This window comes from Salmo salar, chromosome 18 (assembly GCF_965601325.2).
Source record: "Salmo salar chromosome 18, fSalSal1, whole genome shotgun sequence".
Lineage (NCBI taxonomy): Eukaryota > Metazoa > Chordata > Actinopteri > Salmoniformes > Salmonidae > Salmo > Salmo salar.
The window spans coordinates 5,836,678-5,856,158 of record NC_138308.1 but is presented as its reverse complement, the minus strand read 5'-3'; the positions used below and the strand labels follow the sequence as shown (position 1 = coordinate 5,856,158).

General features: G+C 41.1%; 1 long non-coding RNA gene across 1 annotated transcript; it reads left to right on the top strand.

Moving 5' to 3' along the window:
• Positions 1–4,460: 4,460 nt before the first annotated feature.
• On the top strand, positions 4,461–9,965 carry LOC145861723 (uncharacterized). Its single transcript, XR_014381344.1, has 3 exons — positions 4,461–4,689; positions 5,225–5,809; positions 6,052–9,965. It is a non-coding gene; the product is annotated as an uncharacterized LOC145861723 (long non-coding RNA).
• The last annotated feature ends 9,516 nt before the right edge of the window (positions 9,966–19,481 follow it).

Genomic DNA, 19,481 nt, shown 5'->3' with positions numbered 1-19,481 from the left:
ACAGGACCCTCGTGTTCTGGTGTTTAATGTGGCACAGGAACACAACCCTGTGTTTATCAGCTGTTGCTCTGATGTGACTGTAGAAGACACCGAAAGTTAATCTGGTCAGTCATGACGCGTTAGTTATACTGGTATACAGTGTTTTCTCAAGCCCTGTTGAAAGAAAGTTCATATCTAAACAATGATGCAAATGTTGAAATGTGTATCCTTTCATTTTCCGACGTTTCACAGCTACTCTGCCTTTTGGCTAAATGTTACTTAGTCTGTGTGGGTTGTTTGCCTGTCTCTTGTTGTTTTGTTGAAATCTATCTGGTAGAGATTGATTTATATTTCCAGTAAAGGAGTCTGGCAGAGAGCGACAGTAGTGTTCTTCTCAGGAAGACCATCGTGTGTGAGCGTTTTCTTTTTCATGATTCTTTGCATCTGGAAGAATGGAGAGTTTTAAGGTGAACTTTAGAGTGAACTTCCAATTAATTTGTAATAACAGAAGTAGGGACATTACAAACACACACACACTTGCATGCATCCACACACACGCAGACACACACACACACACACACACACACACAACACAAACACACATTCTTCCACTCAAGCATGAATAAACAACAAACTGCTACGACAGAAGTTTATTTTGTCAGTGAAACTTAAAACCTCGACACAAACAATAACAAACAATCCCTCTCGCTCTCTCGCTCTCTTTCTCAGATCAGCTCTAGCAGACAGAAAGTGAGTGGAGGTGGATTCCCTCCTCATGACTCATAGCTGGTCTGAGATCAGCAGTAACCAGCTCCCTCCTCCGGCTTATTGGGAGGTTTAATCTGATTGACATGTTCATGTTTTGGGATTTGATCAGAGACCTCAGAAAGACAAACTAGCTGTGCCGACTATATTGCTGAGTCTGAAATATTATTTTTAAGAATCTATTCATAAGATGGCGTGTAATATTGTATAATAAGGCCAGCCGACGACTGGTGTATTGTGTAACCAAATCTGTTGTATATTTTTTCCAACTTCCACATGATTTGTCATATTCAGATATGCCAGATATTCTTGGTTTTTCTCCACAATGTAGAAATGGGGGAATAACCTACTGTAACCAAACTCTACACTGTATTATCCTCTATTCGGTATATCGCGTTGCGTTGCCTATGAGTGTACATAGATACTATATTGGATAGTTATTGAGGTTTACATCCCTATTGCCCATCTTTGTCCCCTATCTAATGCTCAGCTCTTCCCTACAGCCATAACAACATCACAGCTGCCTTTGCTTTACTGCGTAAACAGGGTTCAAGTCACCATTAAACACTTAAAGAGCCTTTAAACTGAACCACATAACCCCAGAGTGACAGGTGCTTCATACTCAGGACAGCAGCTGTCAGTCGTTCCCACAGCTGTTAGGACTGGGATTGAGGATGCATGTTGTCATTTTTAGTGTGAATGACTGTGTATCAAACCTGAATCATTGGCACGATTTGAAACTGTGTTAATAAGCCATTGAGCTAAAACCTTGGCATGGAAGCTAACACAAGTCTTGAGGTCTCAGGCAAGGTTACTTCAACACATGGATTGTGGCTGGCTTATGAGCCATTTTCTTTTTTTTTACACTGATCATCACTTTTTCTTTACATAATGTCTCCGCCATAATTTCCTATGACGGAAAACAGCTTCTGGACATCCGAACAGCTATCACTAACCTCGATTTGGATGAAAATGTCTACTTCAAAGAGTCGGGAGCTCTGGATGTTATCCTTACTCTGGACCCGGCCCGAATCCCCGCGACTCGAAAGAGGAAGCGGCGGCGAAAGAGGCAGGTGAGCCGGTATCCTGACGACACTACGTAGGCAAGCAAATAGACCGCCATTGCCCTCTGTTCTATTGATGAACATGCAATCACTGGATAACCAACTGGATTGAGCTCTGTTCGAGACTCTCCTATCGTCTAGGAGCAACAACGGCTCAGCCACGAAGTGGTAGGCCACACAAGCTCACAGAAAGGGGCCACAGAGTGCAGAAGTGCGTTGCACGTTAAAAATCATCTGTCCTCGGTTCCAACGATCACTACCGAGTTCCAAACTGCCTCTGGAAGAAACGTCAGTACAAGAAGTGTTCTTCGGGAGCTTCATGAAATGGGTTTCCGTGGCCGAGAAGCCACACACAAGCCTAAGATCACCATGTGCAATACCAAGCGTCTGCTGAAGGGTCTTAAACTCGCCACCATTGGAGCAGTGGAAACGCATTCTCTGGAGTGATGAATCACACTTCACCATCTGGCAGTCCAAAGAACGAATCTGGATTTGGTGGAACCAGGAGAAAGCTACCTGCTCCCAATGCATAGTGCCAACTATGTTTGGTGGAGGAGGAATAATGGTCTGGGTCTGTTTTTCAGGGTTCGGGCTGAGCCGCTTCGTTCCAGTGAAGGGAAATCTTAACGCTACACCATACAATGACATTCTAGACAATTCTGTGCTTCCTACTATGTGGTAACAGTTTGGCAAAGGCCCTTTCCTGTTTTAGCATGACCATGCTCCCGTGCACAAAGCGGAAATGGTTTTTCGAGATCGGTGTGGAAGAACTTGACTGGCCTGCACAGAGCCCTGAACTCAACCCCATTGAACACCTTACAGATGAATTGTAACTCTGACTGCGAGCCAGGCCTAATCGGCCAAAATCAGTGCCAGACTTCACTAATGCTCTTGTGACTGAATGGAAGTAAGTCCACGCAGCAATATTCCAAAATCTAGTGGAAAGCCTTCCCAGAAGAGCAGAGGCTGTTATAACAGCAAATGGAGAACCAGCTCCATATTAATGCCCATGATTTTGGAATGAGATGTTCGACGAGGTGTCCACATTGTCACGGTTGTCATACTGTAGAGAAGACCAAAGCGCAGCGGGTTGCGTGCTCAACATCATATTTATTAAATAATGAGAACACGGAAAAACAAGAAAACAAATAACTACAGTTTTGCAGGCTATACGCAGCAGTGCAAAATACAACTACCCACAAAACCCCAGGTGAAAACAAGCTCCTTATATATGACTCTCAATCAGGAACAACGAAGTACAGCTGTTCCTGATTGAGAGCCACACAGACAACAAAGAAATACACAAACCAGAAAACCCTAGAATACCAATAACCAGAACATACACCCAAAACCCTGGAACACATAAATAAAACACCCCTCTACAATACACACAACCCCCGGACCACATAAAACAAATACCCTCTGCCACGTCCTGACCAAACTACAATAACAAATACTCCCTCTACTGGTCAGGACGTGACACACATGCTCCTGGTCATGTAGTGTTGGTTTTTCTCATCTTTCCAGCGTTGCACTTTATTTCACATAATTTATTTCCTTATAGAATCATAGCTGCGCAAAGGGTTCTGGAGGTGCCACTGCACTCCTGATGAATTGAAATACATTTGCCAAAGTTATAGAATTACTGCTGTCTGTTCAGAAATAAATGAATCAATTCTGAATACTACACCAGGAGTAGGCCTATAATTTAGCCACAGATGATCAATAGTTTATTTAAAAGAATTGCCTAGCTGTGGATTGTGTGTAGTCCAATCACAAGGCATGCCCACAGTCGGGAACACGTGGCAAATCTGTCAGTGAACATTATGCAGCCAAAACAGGCCGGTGAGTGAGCTGAGCATCATTGGGTGAGTCAATGAAATTGGAAAGCTTTTTTAGGACTATAATTTCCTCCAAATTGTGTACAATATGTGTGTCTCCACACACCTAGATCTAGGCTATTGATGGATTGAAAATTGAAGACAAGGTTGTTTTATTGATCTCAGGTTCTGTTTGTCAGTGTCAAAGTAGCCTGTCATTTCGATCATTTGTGAGGTATTAAAAAACATTCTGCTAAGTGTCCAGTGATCTAAAATGATGTAGAAATGCATGAAATGTGTCTATAAAGGCCACATTTGTCCCAAACCCTAGGCTATAAAAAATGTTACCCGTGTTTGGAGGTGCCGGAACAAAAATTTAGCCCGAGAGGAAAGTGACCTGGGGTGCTCTGAGGTACCAGAATGCATGAAAACAAATCTCCTTTATAATAAAGCATTTAATATTTTGCATATAATTTTTTTTCCGGCACCTCCAAATGTACTAATTAAACACTGATCAATACACCTAGTCACTACAAAGATACAGGTGTCCTTGCTAACCCAGTTGTCGGAGAGGTCAATGTTGACTTTAAAACAGTTAGAGTTCAATGGCTGTGATAGGAGAAAACTGAGAATGGGTCAACAACATTGTAGTTACTCCATGATATTAATCTAATGACAGAGTGAAAAGATGGATGCCTGTACAGAATAAAAAATATTCCAAAACATGCATTCTGTTTGCGACAAGGAACTAAAGTAACACTGCAAAAAATGTGGCAAAGAAATTCACTTTTTGTCCTGAATACAAAGTTTTACAGTATGTTTGGGGCGGATCCAATACAACACATTACTGAGTACCGCTCTGGGGAGTTTTTCACAATAAAACATTAACGGAATGGAGGTAAGTAGAGGCAAAATCCTAGAGGAAAATCTGGTTCAGTCTGCTTTCCACCAGACACTGTGAGATGATTTCACATTTAGCAGGACAATAACATGAAACACAAGGCCAAATCTACACTGGAGTTGCTTCCCAAGAAGATAGTGAATGTTCCTGAGTGTCTGAGGTACAGTTTTTACTTAAATCTGCTTGAAAATCTATGGCAAGTCTTGAAAATGGTTGTCTAGCAATGATCAACAAACAATTTGACAGCTTGAAGAATTTAAAAAAGAATAATGGGCAAATGTTGCTCAATCCAGGTGTGGAAAGCTCTTAGAGACTTACCCAGAAAGATTCTAACATGTATTGACACGGGGGGGTTTAATTCTTATCTTATCAAGAAATATTACTGTTTTATTTTTCAGATTGTTTTGCAATTGTCGGAATTTTTCTTCCACTTTGACATGAAATAGTATTTTGTGAATATCGTTAACCAAAAAAATATTATTCAATCAATTTTAATCCCACTTTGTAACGCAACAAAATGTGAAAAAAAGTCAAGGGGTGTGAATGTAGGCCTTGTAGATACCTCAATTACCTCGTACCCCTGCACATTGACTCGGTACTGGTACTCTCTGTATATAGCAATGTTTTTTTTTTTAACATGTTGTTGTTATTCATTATTCACTTTGGATTTATTCCTCATGTCACTATTTCTATAGATGTTTTATTGTTTATCTAACTGCATTGTTGGAAAAGGACCTATAAGTAAGTATTTCACTGTTAGTCTACACCTCTTGTTGACGAAGCATGCAACAAATTAAATGTAATTGGGTTTAAATTTTGATTTGAGCTTGTAGTTCATCTTGACTCTATCTAGCCTACAAGGAAGGTATAATGGTAATCAAACGGCACTTTAAAAATTAGAGGTATAACAAGGGTTCTTCTAAGATCCTCAAAGTTCTTTGAAGAACCGTATGGTTCTTGCCACTGAAAATGGCCCACAAAAGATTCTTTCAAGAACCCCATAGGAGGTGGGGTTCATCAAGGAACCTCCTTAGTTGGTGGGGGTTCTTGCAAGAACTTAACTGCCCAACTGAAACACATGGATTTGAATGTGAAAGGACATTAGGTGCAGGCACTCAACTGAAAAATGTAAAGATCTCCTCAATTTAAGGTAAGGTTTGTACCTTGTATGATCCAAATTGATATTGTTTTATGATGATACCATCTATCTTTTCATATTTGTGCAAATCTTTCTAAAACAGAAAATGGACACAATTCAATGGATATCAATCAACAAAGAGGTAAGAATATGTAGGATATAAGAATATGTGATTCACCACCTGGATTCAGTCTTATGTAGCAAAACCTGAAATGTTTTTTTTTACATTGGTAAAAAGTAGAGACTCAGAGCTACAAAATGGTATATCATACACTGCATTTTTTTAGGAACAATGGGAAAGTAATTCTGCTTTGAAAGTTTTAAAATTTGTATTTATTTATTTGTTTTTTTATTGAATATTCGAAACATACAATATACTTGCAGTGAAGCCGCCCAAGAACTACATCATACCAGTCATCCAACAGATTCCCATTCAGAGGGACACACAGAAGCACCCAGGGTCAATGCCCTGCTCAGGGGCATGTTGACCGATCTACCACCAGGCCAAAAAATGTGAACCCAAACCCTCCAAGATCCCCCCACAGTTCCCCAATAGCTGTCCCTCAACCATTCGAGACCCCTCCCACAGTCCCCCCAAAGAAGAAAAATAAAAAATACAATTAATTCCATTCCCCTTCCCCAAGAACCCCCCACTGCACCAACAACCAAGAGAAGGAATTAAAGAGAAAAAAGGAAAAGACAGAAGAAAACAGCAAACAACAATGCATTTTTTTTAAATAATAATACATTTAAAATAAAGTACATCAAGGACAACTAAAATCATAACAGCAATGCCAACTGTATATGTTTGTGTGCATGTCTGGCACTATTACATGTATGTGTGTGTTCTTGTATGTGTTTATTTGAATGAGAGTGTGTGTATATGTATGTGTACAAACACCTGCACGGCATCAGCCTCAGGCAAACCGGCATTAGTTGTAAAAACACTGCCACTTAGTGTCATTCAAATGTACTTTTTATTATGTTTATCTTTGACCATCATTCTCTCCCACATAGCAACTCCACTCCCACTTGTCTCCAATTCCACATACCAACCCTCAGCTTCCCTCAGCCCATCCCATCTATCTCAGCTGGCCACCAACTTCGGGTTTCTACGCAACACATATCTTTTAACTATGCTGTGATGTTTAACGTACAATTTCAATCTATCTAATCGATTAGAATCCACAGATTGCGTGTTGAAGATACTTTTACTAAGAGTATTAGTATATTAGTAATTGACTGACCCGGTCTCTCCAGATCTCCTAACAGTACTATTTCTAGGGTCAATTTTAGATCAATGCTATGCATTTTCAGCCATTCCTGAACCTGAGACCAGAAACAGGCTACCTGAGGGCAATACCAAAATAAATGGTCTATTGATTCTGTATCCTCACAACAAAATCTGCAGAGCTTCGATGATTTTATGCCCCAAATATCCCAAAGTCTTGAATATTATGTTGTTTTATTTATCAACTCATTCACCCTGTACCATGGAATCGGTACATCAAAAATCTCTTCCCAACTATTTTGCAAGCTGTGTGGCACAGTTGTCAACATCCTGGTCCTGAAATGAAACTGGTATACTTTAATATTAATTTTATTTTTTTTCCTCTGCCAGTTTTGATCCTTTGTATTGGGCAGACAGACCAGTTCCCTACCTCCTCCCGCTGCCAGCCACCTCCTCCATTTTTGGGGCAATGCTGGAATCAATTGGTTGTACTGTTAGATTGGGCAAACCTTCCTGTACAATTCAGATAACTCCATGAAGGACATAACTCTACCATTCCAATTTATATTATAATTTAAGAACAAAATACCCTTTTCAAACATCTTTCCCATAAATACAGGTATTTTATCAACCAGCACATTTGAGTTCAGCCATAATATTTGTTGTAATATTTGTTCTATCTTTTCAGGGGGATGCAATTGAAATTGTAGCCAGCTCTGCAATGCTTGTTTGAAAAAGAGAGATACTTTGAAAAAAGTATCATTTTCAATTAATCGAAAATTGAGACATGGCAATCTGTGCAAAGGTAAAAAGGCAATTTTTAAACAATGGATGAGCTTTTGTTAGTAATCTACTTGAGAACCATTTAGGGTTCAAATAAAACTTATAAATGGTTGCAGGAGCTTGTCTATTTTTACAAGTGTTCTATTGAAATTCAATGTGTAGAGCTTATTTATATATTTTGTGATATGAATACTGAGTATGTCTACTTCACCATCAGCCCCTTTTATAGGTAAACTGTAGGGTAATGTAAAAGTTGTATTTTTTAAGGATCCAATACGTAATATTGTACACTTATCATAATTAGGTTTTAGTCCAGAGAGTACAGAAAATACCATAAAATACCATAATTTTCTTTTTTTTAATTCAGCATACCACTGATTTCAATGGCTGGCACTTTTATAATAGGGCAAAATCGTCCCCGATTGCAGTTCCTAGGGCTTCCACTAGATGTCAACAGTCTTTAGAAAGAGTTTCAGGCTGGTTTTTGGCAAAATTAGGGAGAAGTTGTAGTTTTTCTAAGTGGCTCCCATTTTGGCTGTAGTGTTTCCAAGCGCATGGCCGAGAGAGCGCGTTCTTTTTGTTTATCTCCGGTAAAGACAATAACGATTCTCCGTCTTAAATTGTATCATTTATTTGCGTATTAGGGTACCTAAGGTTTGATTATAAACGTTGATTGACTTGTTTGGATAAGTTTATTGGTAACGTTTGGGGTTCATTTTGTATGCATTTTGAAGGAGGGAAACCGAGTGGATTATTGACTGAAGCGCGCCAGCTAAACTGAGTTTTATGGATATAAAGAAGGACTTTATCTGTCCTGGCCTTGACGATGTCCATAGCCTCTTTGTCGCAAAACTCCCTGATCTTCTCAAAAAAGATACGTTTGTCTAGCTGTGTCCATTCCAGGTGGTGCTTGTACAGGCAGACCATTTATGGGAGGAAGGATGTCAGTGTTACGCAGCAGCTCAAAGCTGGTCCCGACTGAGTCTGATCGCTCCTGGGCGACAACAACACCAGACTCCAGAGCATCAAATCTGTAAAACCGGAAATAAAATAAAACATTACAACCTTGCACAACATCAATTCACCTCCCAAGTTTAGATAAGAAGAATAACCTCATACAATGCAGTGAAAATGATATTCACCTGAATTGAAGTACAGAGTCAGGTATTGTTGCCAGCCATTGCTTTCCACCAGCACCGTACCATCCTCCAGTCCAACCAGCTGTGGGATGTAGACCCATATACCAGTGCTGTCCTTCACAACACCAGCAATCTCAGACAAAGTGTTCACTCTGGTCTTTCTGAAACGCTGCTTGATGAGGCTGAAGCCCCAGTCGGGAGCAAACTTGGTGTGCTGTCCTCAGATAATCGCATGGTTTGCTTTTGCCGTAAAGCCTTTTAGAAATATGACACAGTGGCTGGATTAACAAGAAGTTAAGCTTTATTTTGATGTATTACACTTGTGAATTCATTAAAGTTAAATATTTATAGTCATTTAATTTGAATTTGGCGCTCTGCAATTTCACCGGATGTTGTCAAATCGATCTCGCTAAAGGGATTTGATCCCTAAGCTTCTGGCAGATTGGCAGATCTGAAGACCTGATAGTTGTTCCTCTTGCACTGCCAGCACAGGTCTGTCCTCGGCTTGGAGCTTGAGATGTGGGGCAGCAATTTTCTCCACAGATTCCTGAAGGATGACAGCCCGACTACACGTACCTCTGGAAAATACAGAAAAAATGTGAGATCAGTAAAAGTAGTGCCAATCATGTTGGAGGTCAATTAAATCATCAAAATGTGTTTATCCTTTACATATCAAATGTTGTCATCGATTCGCCACACTGCTGCTTTTGTCACATGGGATGGCAGCAGCTTTCTACCAAAGTGTTTGTGTCCTGGGTGGCATTATTGCATTATCCTCTGCGTGGTTGTTGATGAAGTTCAACACTTGCTGCAAGTCCTCATGCTTCAGGTGTAAACTGTGCTTGCTTGGGCCAGCTCTCTTTTTGATGGGAGGCATTAGGCCATTCTCCTTGTATGACTGGTGGAGGAGAGTCAGGCGTGTTCTACTGATGCTGAAAGACAAATTCCAGATACTAACATTATGCACACCTCTGAATAAAACAAGAAACTTGTTCGATCAACATGCACTGAAAAATCATTCTGGCTATGGATACGGAGCACATCAACATGTCAGAGGAAATACCTACTGGACTTGGGGCTCTGCTGGGAGTTTACCTCATATTTAGAGTTTTTCATTCTGCTTTGCCACTAAAATCATAATAAACACTGAGATAAACACTAAAATATTGTGTTATTGTTATTATTTTTATGCATAATAATAATTATTATCATTAATATCATAATAATAACAATAACAGGAGAGGTGTGGGGGGGTGGTTCAAAAACAAACCCCAAAAATGAACCCCTTTTAAAGGGTTCTTCAAAGAACTTATAGGGGTTCCCCCAGAGTTTCAATTTGAAGAACCCCTAAAGCATACTCCATGAACCTTTACTTTTTAGAGTGTGCTATTAGTCAAAGAGAGAACACCTTGTCCCCTTACACTCATGGGAATTGGCTTAAATGATTAGGGCTAAATTGAAATGTTTCTTACAGAAGATATATGGAAAGCACATGTATAACCATGGTAGCAATTTAAATGGAACAGTTTAGAGATTATTAGACCAAAGGTGAGGAAACAACATTTCACCTGACAAGACCTAATCCAAACATTACACTGTTGATTTTATGTGCATTTTACATTTACTGTATTTTTTGCAGCATTTGTTAACAAAATCTAAAAATACTCTAGGTACATTCAGTAACATGAAACAAATATTCTTGGAATATTTGGGGTAGGTGCAACATAAGACCAAAAAATGACAAGAGTTTGAGTGAGAGGTCTAACTGGTGTTTCAAAGTGGCCACACACCTCTCAAAAGTGTGCACAGCTCCTAAGTAATTTAAATTCACTTTTATGGCTCAAAAAACAGTCTTCAACAGTAAGGTCCTTTTTTGAATTTTCCTAGCTCTGCCATTGAGGAACTAGAACACTTGTAGTTGTTTTGTTTGGAACAGAGCCCTGCATCCCGCCTTTACACAGTTACTGTTGTTTACGCAATTCAACGATGCGTGGTCAATGGCAATTTTTTTTCTTTTCACAATACAACAAACAGGCTCATTCTGTTCAGAACAACCCAGGGTATAACACCATGTCATCTTGTAACTGTACATCAAACATAGGGATCATAAACGTTGACACTGTATGTATGAGTTTTATGACATGGAAATGTGAAGTGCACATTTGGACTCATAGGTGTTTGGCTTGCTTGTATGACATTAAAACGCGATTTATTATAATCCTCAACGTCTCATCTTTCAAAATACATTGAGTCCTCGTAATTTTTACAGAAGTTGCCCAATTAGCGGGAGGGATGGGGGCAACGTCTTTTCGCGCGCGGTTCTCAAGTTCAAAACCGCTATCAGTCAAAACCCATACAGAGCTGGGAAGCAGAGACCCTGAGCTCTGACATCATGTATAGCATGTTACTGTACAGCCACTGTGTTCCAGTGGCTCTTATCAGTCCAAATCTGCCATTTTCAACCCGTATACAGGCACAAGTGTAAAGGGCTACAAGAGGCCAAGACATAGTATCTAGTCTTATTTCATATGAACTAGTAACAGATGAAGTTACTGTCTGATTCACTTAGTGAGACTGATTTGAAGTACTGTTGTTTCTCTGTTGGATGACTGAAGGGAATTTTTCATAGAGCAGTAACAGAGAGAAACAACAGAGGGTAATTTATTACAGTGGGAATTTGAGGATAGTTCATGGTAGAAGGAAAGTCTCGCAGGGGTACATACATCTCCAGCACACACTGAGGGTAATTTTTAAAAGAGGGAAAAGCCTCACATGTTGATCAGAAAGCCTCAGTGTGTGTCTGAGCGACCACAGCGAGCAGACTGAATTAAGGACGCAGAGATGGCTCCCTTGGGTGCTCCAGCTGTGCTGCAGTTTCTCTGAATGAGCCATGTGATTCATACACCCTCCAATGGCTCGCCCACCAGTCGTTTGTGTTTACCCGATACATCTATTCTGCTTGGATCACTGACTGTGTGTGATGAAGGAGAGGGTAGGAGAGAGAAGAGTGGATAGGAGAGTGAAGAGAGGAGAAGGCGAGTAACAGAAGAAAGGGAAAGTGAGATTGAGCTAGCATAGAGCTATGCGTGTCCAGCTGAAAGTGTTTCCAGAGCTGGCTTTGATTAGTGACTGCGGCCACGCTCTGTTACTTGTTCAACACACACATACACACACACACACACACACACACACACACACACACACACACACACACACACACACACCCCCCCCAACCCTCTGCTCTGGGTGGGTAGAGTGTTGACCCTACCCTCAGCCACCCATCTCTGTTCCTCTGAGTCTCAGAGGATAATGTTTGTCACAGCCTGGCTGGTGATAATCTCACTTACATTAAACAGACCTTTTTTTTGTTTCAACTGAACCCAATAGCTTGTGTGTGTGCATCTGTACTGTATTTTCTATATTCCCTCCAATATTATCTCACCATGATGTAGAGGGCTGATGCACGGGAGGCCCACTCCTCACAAACACACACACTTCGAAGAAGCCACATCAGGCACAGGAAAGCGGTCATAAATAACTGGACCTTTTGTCACGAACACAAACACACACACACACACACACACACACACACAAACACACTATACACTGTAAAAAAACATTTGTTGAGACAACTTAAAAAAGTTTGTAACCTTGCTGCCTTAACATTTTAAGTCAAGTCCAGTACGGATTTTGTGTTGCGTTAACTTCATCTAAAGTTACTTAAACCTAGTAAAGTAAGTAGAACTGACTAATTTGGATTTAATAACTTGTTGAGTGAACTTGATACTTTTAGTCAAATCAATGTGCTTCAGCTGATTTTGTTAGTTGTATTAACAAAGCTACTTAAAATGTATTGAAGTATTTAATACTCTGAAAAAACTAAACTACTGTAACCTTGCTGCCTTAAAATGTTAAGTTGTGTCAACTTCCTATACAGTTGAAATAAATATTTATTTATATTTCTGAGCAGTTTCTGAACAGTCTTTCAAATATCCTTGAATGGACAGAACAACAAATACTTCAAAACCAATAGAATTTAAGTACAAAAATACAACATTTAACAGACATAAAAACTCACTTTGAAGACTGTGCACTGTGTGTGTGTGTGTGTGCAGTTCTGGAAAAAGTACCAAATTGTCATACTTGAGTAAAAGTACATTAATAGAAAATGACTCAAGTAAAAGTGAAAGTCACCCAGTAAAATATTACTTGAGTAAAAGTCTAAAATGATTTGGTTTAAAATATACTTAACAGTCTGATGGCCTTGAGATAGAAGCTGTTTTTCAGTCTCTCGGTCCCTGCTTTGATGCACCTGTACTGACCTCGCCTTCTGGATGATAGCGGGGTGAACAGGCAGTGGCTCGGGTGGTTGCTGTCCTTGATGATCTTTTTGGCCTTCCTGTGACATCGGGTGGTGTAGGTGTCCTGGAGGGCAGGTAGTTTGCACCCGGTGATGCGTTGTGCAGACCTCACTACCCTCTGGAGAGCCTTCCGGTTATGGGCGGGGCAACTGCCGTACCAGGCGGTGATACAGCCCGGCAGGATGCTCTCGATTGTGCATCTGTAAAAGTTTGTGAGTGTTTTTGGTGACAAGCCGAATTTCTTCAGCCTCCTGAGGTTGAAGAGGCGCTGCTGCGCCTTCTTCACCACGCTTTCTGTGTGGGTGGACCATTTCAGTTTGTCCGTGATCTGTACGCCGAGGAACTTAAAACTCTCCACCCTCTCCACTACTGTCCCGTCAATGTAGATAGGGGGCTCCTCCCTCTGCTGTTTCCTGAAGTCCACGATCATCTCTTTTGTTTTGTTGACATTGAGTGCAAGGTTATTTTCCTGACACCACATTCCGAGGGCCCTCACCTCCTCCCTGTAGGCGTCTCGTCGTTGTTGGTAATCAAGCCTACCACTGTAGTGTCGTCTGCAAACTTGATGATTGAGTTGGATGCGTGCATGGCCACGCAGTCGTGGGTGAACAGGGAGCACAGGAGAGGGCTGAGAACGCACACTGGTGGGGACCCAGTGTTGAGGATTAGCGAGGTGGAGATGTTGTTACCTACCCTCACCACCTGGGGGCGGCCCGTCAGGAAGTCCAGGACCTAGTTGCACAGGGTGGGGTCGAGACCCAGGGTCTCGAGCTTAATGACGAGTTTGGAGGGTACTGTGGTGTTAAATGCTGAGCTGTAATCGATGAACAGCATTCTTACATAGGTATTCCTCTTGTCCAGATGGGTTAGGGCAGTGTGCAGTGTGATGGCGATTGCGTCGTCTGTGGACCTATTGGGTCGGTAAGCAAATTGGAGTGCGTCTAGGGTGTCAGGTAGGGTGGAGGTGATATGGTCCTTGACTAGTCTCTCAAAGCACTTCATGATGACGGAAGTGAGTGCTACAGGGCGGTAGTCATTTAGCTCAGTTACCTTAGTTTTCTTGAACAGAGCATAATGTTTCCATCTCCATGTTTGACGGTGGGGATGGTGTTCTTGGGGTCATAGGCAGCATTCCTCCTCCTCCAAACACGGCGAGTTGAGTTGATGCCAAAGAGCTCCATTTTGGTCTCATCTGACCACAACACTTTCACCTAGTTGTCCTCTGAATCATTCAGATGTTCATTGGCAAACTTCAGACGGGTATGTATATGTGCTTTCTTGAGCAGGGGGACCTTGCGGGCGCTGCAGGATTTCAGTCTTTCACGGCGTAGTGTGTTACCAATTGTTTTCTTGGTGACTATGGTCCCAGCTGCCTTGAGATCATTGACAAGATCCTCCCGTGTAGTTCTGGGATGATTCCTCACCGTTCTCATGATCATTGCAACTCCACGAGGTGAGATCTTGCATGGAGCCCCAGGCCGAGGGAGATTGACAGTTCTTTTGTGTTTCTTCCATTTGCGAATAATCGCACCAACTGTTGTCACCTTCTCACCAAGCTGCTTGGCGATGGTCTTGTAGCCCATTCCAGCCTTGTGTAGGTCTACAATCTTGTCCCTGACATCCTTGGAGAGCTCTTTGGTCTTGGCCATGGTGGAGAGTTTGGAATCTGATTGATTGATTGCTTCTGTGGACAGGTGTCTTTTATACAGGTAACAAGCTGAGATTAGGAGCACTCCCTTTAAGAGTGTGCTCCTAATCTCAGCTCGTTACCTGTATAAAAGAAACCTGGGAGCCAGAAATCTTTCTGATTGAGAGGGGGTCAAATGCTTATTTCCCTCATTAAAATGCAAATCAATTTATAACATTTTTGACATGCGTTTTTCCAGATTTTTTTGTTGTTATTCTGTCTCTCACTGTTCAAATAAACCTACCATTAAAATTATAGACTGATCATTTCTTTGTCAGTGGGCAAACGTACAAAATCAGCAGGGGATCAAATACTTTTTTCCCTCACTGTATATCCAATATCGTTTATGAAATCAATTGAGGCATTGAACAAATAAAAATAAGACAGCTAGATCCAGCTACTTAAAACCCTAGCTAAACTAACAAAACATTGCTATAGCTTACACAAAACCACACATTATTTGACCAGACTCACAACATTTTCCTTTATTTCTGTGCAACCAAATGTTTGAATACTACTTACTGGTAAAGTGAACAGTTTTAGCTAATACTGTAACATTATGGAACAATGTTGTTTAAATTAAACATATGGTTAGCGGGGAGAGGCTATACGAACATTCCTGGCCTACAAAAATATTACGTATATTGCGCAGCTGAGAGCCGAGTGAACTGACTCACCAGTGACAATTTTAGAATATAAGTCTTGGTGGGGCAAAAAATATATTTGTTTTAAGATGCATGCCAGCAAAGCCACTACACAACACAACACAACACTAAATAATACATTAATTGCACTATAACGGTGCCCACAAACTGTTCGGGCCTACATAAAGCTGTCACAACAGCAGAGCTTTCTTTTCAGCACCATGGCCCATGGAGTGAATCCTTACCAGCAAAACAGTTCATTCAGCCTCATTTATTGCCTTTTAAAAAAACATAGCTGATATGGCTGACTTGCTTAAACAAATGTGGTTTCTACTGACAATTGAGATGTACAAACTATGGCATGAGGGGACGACGAGTGGATAAGAGGCAATCTGTAATTTTGATTAGGACATTAAAACTTCTTAACGGCTTGAGGGTGCTATTTTCACGTCCAGATGAAAAGTGTGCCCAAAGTATGTTATTCTGGGCCTGTTATTCAGGCCCAGAAGCTAGGATATGCATATAATTGGTAGATTTGGATAGAAAACACTCTAAGGTTTCTAAAACTGTTTGAATGATGTCTGTGAGTATAACAGAACTTATTTGGCAGGCGAAACCCCGAGGACAAACCATCCAGGATTTTCTTTTTTTTTAGGTCTCTTTTCAATGGGATTTCATTGAGAATCCATAATTCTAAGGCAGTTGCTATCGCTTCCACTGGATGTCAACAGTCTTTAGAAATTGGTTGATGTTTTTCCTTTGTGTAATGAAGAAGTAGCCCTGTTCAGAATGAGGCTCGAGGGAAGGGAAGTGTACTGTTTGATAGAGGTGCGTGACCTGAAAAGCACTCTCCACTTTGTTTTCCTCCGGTATTGAACGCAGTTTATGCCGTCTTAAATTTGATCCATTATTTACGTAAAAAATACCTAAAGTTGTATTAGGAAAGTTGTTTGAAATGTTTGGACAAAGATTACAGGTAACTTGAGATATTTTGTAGTCATGTTGCACGAGTTGGAACCGGTGTTTTTCTGGATCAAACGCGCCAAATAAATTTACATTTTGGATATATAACGACGGAATTAATCAAACAAAAGGACCATTTGTGATGTTTATGGAACATACTGGAGTGCCAACAGAAGAAGCTCGTCAAAGGTAAGGCATGAATTATATCGTTATTTCTGAGTTTTGTGTCGCACCTGGCGGGATGAAATATGATTGTCTGTGTTGTTTGATGGGGTGCTGTCCTCACATAGTAGCATTGTTTGCTTTCGCCATAAAGCCTTTTTGAAATCTGACACTGTGGCTAGATAAACAAGGAGTTCAGCTTTAATTTGGTGTATTGCACTTGTGAATGTATGAAAGTTCAATATTTGTAATAAATTTGTTTGAATTTGGCACTCTGCCATTTCACCGGATGTTGTCAAATCGATCCCGTTAACGGGATTTGAGACATAAGAACTGAATGTTTCACCACTGACACCTAGCGAGCTAGGACGAACATAGTGAATATAACTATTTGTTCAGCACTTTTTAAATGTACAGAATTCAGAACATGGACAGTTCTTACAGTATTCTCCCTTTACACCAAGTCAGAACAGTAGGATAAATAAAGGGGGCATATAAGCAGAAAATGAAAGCTCTTATAATTTTCGATGATGACATTTCTCTAAAACAAGCTATAGGCTACATGTGCACCACCAAGTCAGACAGAGGCTAAGTTATGAGGGAGAAAGGGACCAAATTATTAGGGTGAGACACATGGGCTACTAATAGTTTACTACACAACATACACTTAGTATTACTTTCTAAGCTACAATATACATATCTCTCTGACATATTACATCAATTATGTAGCATCATTCAAGACATTATTGGACTGTTGTTGTGCTCACTTGAACAGGAAGGTAGCGAGGCGGTCCTCGTGGGCAAATTTTGTCATCAAAGTCTGGCCTTCTCAGGATTTAGGGTGCTTTCAAGACAACTGGGAATTGTGAGAAAAAAAACGAAGTCGAATCACAACGTCAGTGATCTTCAGGTCAGAGCTCTAGAAACAGGCCCGAGTTCCTGACTTGGAATTCTGAGTTGGATGACCGTTCAAAATGTATTTTCCCAGTCGGAGAGTGTTTTTTTTCAGAGTTCCAAATTGTCTTGAAGCCTGTGATTTCCCAGTTCCGAGTTTCCAGTTGTTTTGAACGCAGCAGAAGTCATGCTGGATTGACAGCATTGCTAATGTATTCAACCTTTTCTAGCCGATGGTGTTGAATGTGTATCCTTTTAAACTTGGAAAAGAGACCCTTAAACCCAGACTTGGACCACACATCCACTTCACTGAATAGCAGGCTAGTGATTGCTTTGCTATGCTTGCAGTTAGCTACTGATTCCTTCCAAACCACTTATTGTTGAATTTGCGATTTCTGAATTGTTGTGTAATGTTTATGGCCGATGAGCACCGGTATGTTTTATTTATAATTTCTTTCCCTGTGCAACTGGGTCACGGACTTCCTGATGGGCCACCCCCAGGTGGTGAAGGTAGGAAACAACACCTCCACTTCGCTGATGCTCAACACAGAGGCCCCACAAGGGTGTGTGCTCAGCCCATCCTGTACTCCCTGTTTACCCATGACTGCGTGGTCAATCATCAATCATCAGGTTTGCAGATGACAACAGCAATAGTAGGCCTGATTACCAACAATGATGAGACGGCCTACAGGGAGGAGGTGAGGGCCCAGGGAGAGTGATGCCAGGAAAATAACCTCTCACTCAACGTCAACAAAACAAAGGAGCTGATCATGGACCTCAGGAAACAGCAGAGGGCGCACACCCCTATCCAAACCAACGGGACCGCAATGGAGAAGGTGGAAAGCTTCAAGTTCCTCGGCGTACACATCACTGACAATCTGAAGGTGCAACAGCGCAACAGGTGCAACAGCGCCTCTTCAACCTCAGGAGGCAGAAGAAATTTGGCTTGGCCCCTAAAACCCTAACAAATTTTTATAGATGCACAATTGAGAGCATCCTGTCGGGCTGTATCACCGTCTGGTACGGTAACTGCACCACCCGCAACTGCAGGGCTCTCCTGAGGGTGGTGCGGTCTGCCCAACACATCACTGGGGGCAAAGTACCTGCCCTCCAGGACACCTACAGCAACCGATGTCACAGGAAGGCCAAGAAGATCATCAAGAACATCAACCACCAGAGCAATGGCCTTTCAGTTAACAGTATTTTTCAGCATTTTACCCACAATGTAATGTAACCTACAGCATTAATGCTGTAAAACACATTTACGGTATTTTACTGTGTAATCTATAGTGTTTTACTGTTTAAATTACAGAAAAGTCTTGCAGTGTTACTTTGCTGAAGAAAATTAGCAAAAATTACAATTCCAGGAAATGTTGTGTAATTGGTTGTTCTGTGCCTCTTGATGCAAGGTCCTGTTGATGAACAAGGTTCAATGTCAGAAAACCTGCATTGTAAAGAAAAATGGTACAACATGCAGCCAGCTAGTTATTAAGGATGGACATGAGTACTCATACTCAAACATCAGTATTCACTTTTCAAATAATCACATTTTTTAAATACATACATAAAAAAAATGTGCTGGGTTAATTCATATGTTTTTATCAACATTTTTAAAAGCGTTTTCACATTTTCTAACTTGCATAAATATCGGAGGAAAGCCCATGCAGAGAAAAAGAGATTCGGTCTCTGTTAATGAATGCACCAACTGCGTAATTCCATTTGCGTCAATATGATTTGTCAAGACACACACCCACCGCTCTTTGGGCGGCAGAAACTCAAATGTGCTTACCCAATGCTGTGCTGATTGCATCTGCGGTACGGCAACACTAGCTTTTTAATGACAGAACGAGCACGGAAAACTTGAAATCAAACGCCAAAATGCATTCAAAAGCTACTGGCTGCGAGATTACTGTCCAGTCCCGACCCATGTTTTTACTAGCCTTGTGCCTG